This window comes from Heterodontus francisci, chromosome 22 (assembly GCF_036365525.1).
Source record: "Heterodontus francisci isolate sHetFra1 chromosome 22, sHetFra1.hap1, whole genome shotgun sequence".
Taxonomy (NCBI): domain Eukaryota; kingdom Metazoa; phylum Chordata; class Chondrichthyes; order Heterodontiformes; family Heterodontidae; genus Heterodontus; species Heterodontus francisci.
In genome coordinates this window covers 39,223,317-39,229,316 of record NC_090392.1, presented here as the reverse complement: position 1 = coordinate 39,229,316, position 6,000 = coordinate 39,223,317, and the positions used below count along the sequence as shown (strand labels likewise).

The 6,000-nt window shown below is 44.8% G+C and overlaps 2 non-coding genes across 2 annotated transcripts; both read left to right on the top strand.

Annotated features, from left to right (window-relative positions):
* Positions 1-250: 250 nt before the first annotated feature.
* trnan-guu (transfer RNA asparagine (anticodon GUU)) lies at positions 251-324 on the top strand. Its single transcript has one exon. It is a non-coding gene; the product is annotated as a tRNA-Asn (tRNA).
* A 2,126-nt stretch (positions 325-2,450) lies between these two features.
* On the top strand, positions 2,451-2,524 carry trnan-guu (transfer RNA asparagine (anticodon GUU)). Its single transcript has one exon. It is a non-coding gene; the product is annotated as a tRNA-Asn (tRNA).
* The last annotated feature ends 3,476 nt before the right edge of the window (positions 2,525-6,000 follow it).

Here is a 6,000-nt window from a genome sequence, read left to right as displayed (position 1 = left end):
TTCGAACAATTGTTGAATTGCCGCAACCGTTTTGACATTGTCCCCTTGTGAAATGGTTCTCCGAATGACGGAAAAAGTGCTGGGGAGAAATTTTGATTTGTACCACCAGATGGCAGAGATAAACAGATACCATCCCGCAGCGTCGATCTGGAAAAGCTGATGACTGGCAGGATTCTCCAGCTCACACGACCTGAGACTCGAATTCATTGAAACACTGTTTTGCAGTGTCTTGGGAGGTTATGCTGTGGTCGTCTCTGTGGCGCAATTGGCTAGCGCGTTCGGCTGTTAACCGAAAGGTTGGTGGTTCAAGCCCACCCAGGGACGTCGGCCATTATTGAGCATTTTACTTCGCGCCCCTGGACGTGCTTGTTCTGCTCTCTGTGTTTGCATTGGTGTCTTCTTTTCCTGATTATTTAACAACGCTGCTCTGATCCATTACCTGACTGTTTCCATGCATTCATGATAAGCAATTTTCAATGAAATGAGCAAAAACCATGCACAGACGTCGAACCCAGATATTAAGGTCTGTCGGGCTTCGAACAAAGCAATTCAAATTCATTCAATGGCTGCACAATCTGGGACTGTTCCACCGCTGGGAATAGGGAAAACAAGTTGAATGCGGTGGACCATTTTAATGATATTTTACCTGCATCAAATAAGTTCACTTTTATTGACGTACACTAAAAGTCCCTGGCTGACATTGTTCCAGTCCACTGCTGACAGCTGATCAAAGCAGGTGTGGAATTGCTCGTGACAGCTGAGCACCAAGCGCTGAATTTTCTTCAGTTTTCAAATCCAATTCCACACATCGTGACTCAGAATCACTGCTGTGAGAGTGGGAAATCGCTGCAAATACTCAACAGGACGGGCAACTTGTGAAAACTCTTTCAATTTTTGTTGTACAGACTTTTCTTAAACTTCAAACTGGACCATACGGCAATATAAAGCGTGTGTGTGTGTCTGTGGCTGTGGCTGTGATGGTTCTATCGAAACTGAGAGTCTTGATGTTATGAGGGCGATGCATTGTGAGTGTGTCAGTTGTAAATCTCCTTTTATTTTGATAATATATATCAGGTTCTAAATATATAAATATTGTGCACTTGAGTATTATGGGTGTATCAGTGTGCTCATTCTGAATAAATGTGTGTGTGTGTGTGCGTGTGTTACTTCTCAATGTATTTGTGTGTATCTGTGTTGTGTATACATTTTTCTATGTGTCAAAGCAAAGTAAGAGAGCAATAAATAAGCAGAAAGTACACATAAACTCACACAATGCCACAACACGGTTCAGAAACATGCACACAAACTCACACAGTCCGACAAAACGGTTCAGAAACCCGCAGACAAACTCACACAGTCCGAGAACACCGTTCAGAGACACATTAAACTCACACCGTCCCACAACACGCTGCAAAGCCACACACAAACTCACACGGTCCCACAGCACGGTTCAGAGACATACACAAACTTACACAGTCCCACAACACGGTTCAGACACGCACACACAATCTCACTCAGTCCCGCCGTTCATTTAAAATACCTGTCGAGCACGATAGATCTTAAAACCAGAGACGTTCACCATCCTGACTGCACATATCCATTCCAGTAGCGAAAGGAGGAGCACTGGCTCCGGCCAGTTCTGATATAGCACGAGGCTTGTCAATCAAGTCATGCTCCACCCAGCCCAGATTGAGTCACCTACCAGGTCGCAGTTTACTGTGTGTCAGAACCTGCCCCTCAGTGTGGGAGATTCCAAGCTTAGTCTGTCGGTTAAAAGGGCATGGGGGCAGATTGGCCTTTTGCCATGTGGCAGTATCATCAATAAAAGCCTCTTTGCCTGGGAAACCGGGTCTAACGGTAGCTACCTGGAGACGAACCGTCAACATTGTGAGTGCAAAAGCAAACGAATGGTGGATGCTGGAAATCTGAAATGAAAAGAGAAAATGCAGGAAATGCGCAGCAACTCAGGCAGCACATCTGGAAAGACAAACAGTGTTAGACTTTCTGGTGGGTAGCCTTTCTTCACAACTGGATAAAGGTTAGAGATTGAACAGGTATAAAGCGAGTGCAGAGGCAGAGGGAAAGGCGAAGGGGCAAGGTGTGGGATAGGGTGGAACTGTGGCCTGGAGAGTTTGTCTGTCAGGGGAAAGATTTCCGCAGCAGAACAGTGTGACATTGTTAAATGAGCTCTGTTTTGTGCTTCGTACAATTGTTGAATTGCCGCAACCGTTTTGACATTGTCCCCTTGTGAAATGGTTCTCCGACTGACGGAAAAAGTGCTGGGGAGAAATTTTGATTTGTACCACCAGATGGCAGAGATAAACAGATACCATCCCGCAGCGTCGATCTGGAAAAGCTGATGACTGGCAGGATTCTCCAGCTCACACGACCTCAGACTCGAATTCATTGAAACACTGGTTTGCAGTGTCTTGGGGGATTACGCTGTGGTCGTCTCTGTGGCGCAATTGGCTAGCGCGTTCGGCTGTTAACTGAAAGGTTGGTGGTTCAAGCCCACCCATGGACGTTGGCCGTTATTGAGCGTTTTACTTAGCGCCCCTGGACGTGCTTGTTCTACTCTCTGTGTTTGCATTGGTGTCTTCTTTTCCTGATTATTTAACAACGCTGCTCTGATCCATTACCTGACTGTTTCCATGCATTCATGATAAGCAATTTTCAATGAAATGAGCAAAAACCATGCACAGACGTCGAACCCATGCTAAATATATTAAGGTCGGTCGGGATTCGAAAAAAGCAATGCAAATTCATTCAATGGCTGCACAATCTGGGACTGTTCCACCGCTGGGATTAGGGAAAACAAGTTGAATGCGGTGGACCATTTTAATGATATTTTACCTGCATCAAATAAGTTCACTTTTATTGATGTACACTAAAAGTCCCTGGCTGACATTGTTCCAGTCCACTGCTAACAGCTGATCAAAGCAGGTGTGGAATTGCTCGTGACAGCTGAGCACCAAGCGCTGAATTTTCTTCAGTTTTCAAATCCAATTCCACACATCGTGACTCAGAATCACTGCTCTGAGAGTGGGAAATCGCTGCAAATACTCAACAGGACGGGCAACTTGTGAAAACTCTTTCAATTTTTGTTGTACAGACTTTTCTTAAAACTTCAAACTGGACCATATGGCAATATAAAGCGTGTGTGTGTGTCTGTGGCTGTGGCTGTCATGGTTCTATCGAAACTGTGAGTCTTGATGTTATGAGGGCGATGCATTGTGAGTGTGTCAGTTGTAAATCTCCTTTTATTTTGATAATATATATCAGGTTCTAAATATATAAATATTGTGCACTTGAGTATTATGGGTGTATCAGTGTGCTCATTCTGAGTAAATGTGTGTGTGTGTGTGTGTTACTTCTCAATGTATTTGTGTGTATCTGTGTTGTGTATACATTTTTCGATGTGTCAAAGCAAAGTAAGAGAGCAATAAATAAGCAGAATGTACACATAAACTCACACAATGCCACAACACGGTTCAGAAACACGTACACAAACTCACACAGTCCGACAAAACGTTTCAGAAACCCGCAGACAAACTCACACTGTCCGAGAACACCGTTCAGAGACACATTAAACTCACAGCGTCCCACAACACGCTGCAAAGCCACACACAAACTCACACGGTCCCACAGCACGGTTCAGAGACATACACAAACTTACACAGTCCCACAACACGGTTCAGACACGCACACACAATCTCACTCAGTCCCGCCGTTCATTTAAAATACCTGTCGAGCACGATAGATCTTAAAACCAGAGACGTTCACCATCCTGACTGCACATATCCATTCCAGTAGCGAAAGGGGGAGCACTGGCTCCAGCCAGTTCTGATATAGCACGAGGCTTGTCAATCAAGTCATGCTCCACCCAGCCCAGATTGAGTCACCTACCAGGTCACAGTTTACTGTGTGTCAGAACCTGCCCCTCAGGTGTGGGAGATTCCAAGCTTAGTCTGTCGGTTAAAAGGGCATGGGGGCAGATTGGCCTTTTGCCATGTGGCAGTATCCTCAATAAAAGAGTCTTTGCCTGGGAAACCGGGTCTAACGGTAGCTACCTGGAGACGAACCGTCAACATTGTGAGTGCAAAAGCAAACGAATGGTGGATGCTGGAAATCTGAAATGAAAAGAGAAAATGCAGGAAATGCGCAGCAACTCAGGCAGCACATCTGGAAAGACAAACAGTGTGAGACTTTCTGGTGGGTAGCCTTTCTTCACAACTGGATAAAGGTTAGAGATTGAACAGGTATAAAGCGAGTGCAGAGGCAGAGGGAAAGGCGAAGGGGCAAGGTCTGGGATAGGGTGGAACTGTGGCCTGGAGAGTTTGTCTGTCAGGGGAAAGATTTCCACAGCAGAACAGTGTGACATTGTTAAATGAGCTCTGTTTTGTGCTTCGTACAATTGTTGAATTGCCACAACCGTTTTGACATTGTCCCCTTGTGAAATGGTTCTCCGACTGATGGAAAAAGTGCTGGGGAGAAATTTTGATTTGTACCACCAGATGGCAGAGATAAACAGATACCATCCCGCAGCGTCGATCTGGAAAAGCTGATGACTGGCTGGATTCTCCAGCTCACACGACCTGAGACTCGAATTCATTGAAACACTGGTTTGCGGTGTCTTGGGTGATTTTGCTGTGGTCGTCTCTGTGGCGCAATTGGCTAGTGCGTACGGCTTTTAACCGAGAAGTTGGTGGTTCAATCTCACCCAGTGGACATCGGCCCTTCGTAAGCGTTTCAATTAGCGCCCCTGGACGCGCTTGTTCTACTCTCTGTGTTTGCATTGGTGTCTTCTTTTCCTGATTATTTAACAACGCTGCTCTGATCCATTACCTGACTGTTTCCATGCATTCATGATAAGCAATTTTCAATGAAATGAGCAAAAACCATGCACAGACGTCGAACCCATATATTAAGGTCGGTCGGGCTTCGAAAAAAGCAATGCAAATTCATTCAATGGCTGCACAATCTGGGACTGTTCCACCGCTGGGATTAGGGAAAACAAGTTGAATGCGGTGGACCATTTTAATGATATTTTACCTGCATCAAATAAGTTCACTTTTATTGATGTACACTAAAAGTCCCTGGCTGACATTGTTCCAGTCCACTGCTGACAGCTGATCAAAGCAGGTGTGGAATTGCTCGTGACAGCTGAGCACCAAGCGCTGAATTTTCTTCAGTTTTCAAATCCAATTCCACACATCGTGACTCAGAATCACTGCTGTGAGAGTGGGAAATCGCTGCAAATACTCAACAGGACGGGCAACTTGTGAAAACTCTTTCAATTTTTGTTGTACAGACTTTTCTCAAAACTTCAAACTGGACCATACGGCAATATAAAGCGTGTGTGTGTGTCTGTGGCTGTGGCTGTGATGGTTCTAACGAAACTGAGAGTCTTGATGTTATGAGGGCGATGCATTGTGAGTGTGTCAGTTGTAAATCTCCTTTTATTTTGATAATATATATCAGGTTCTAAATATATAAATATTGTGCACTTGAGTATTATGGGTGTATCAGTGTGCTCATTCTGAATAAATGTGTGTGTGTGTGCGTGTGTTACTTCTCAATGTATTTGTGTGTATCTGTGTTGTGTATACATTTTTCTATGTGTCAAAGCAAAGTAAGAGAGCAATAAATAAGCAGAAAGTACACATAAACTCACACAATGCCACAACACGGTTCAGAAACATGCACACAAACTCACACAGTCCGACAAAACGGTTCAGAAACCCGCAGACAAACTCACACAGTCCGAGAACACCGTTCAGAGACACATTAAACTCACACCGTCCCACAACACGCTGCAAAGCCACACACAAACTCACACGGTCCCACAGCACGGTTCAGAGACATAAACAAACTTACACAGTCCCACAACACGGTTGAGACACGCACACACAATCTCACTCAGTCCCGCCGTTCATTTAAAATACCTGTCGAGCACGATAGATCTTAAAACCAGAGACGTTCACCATCCTGACTGCACAT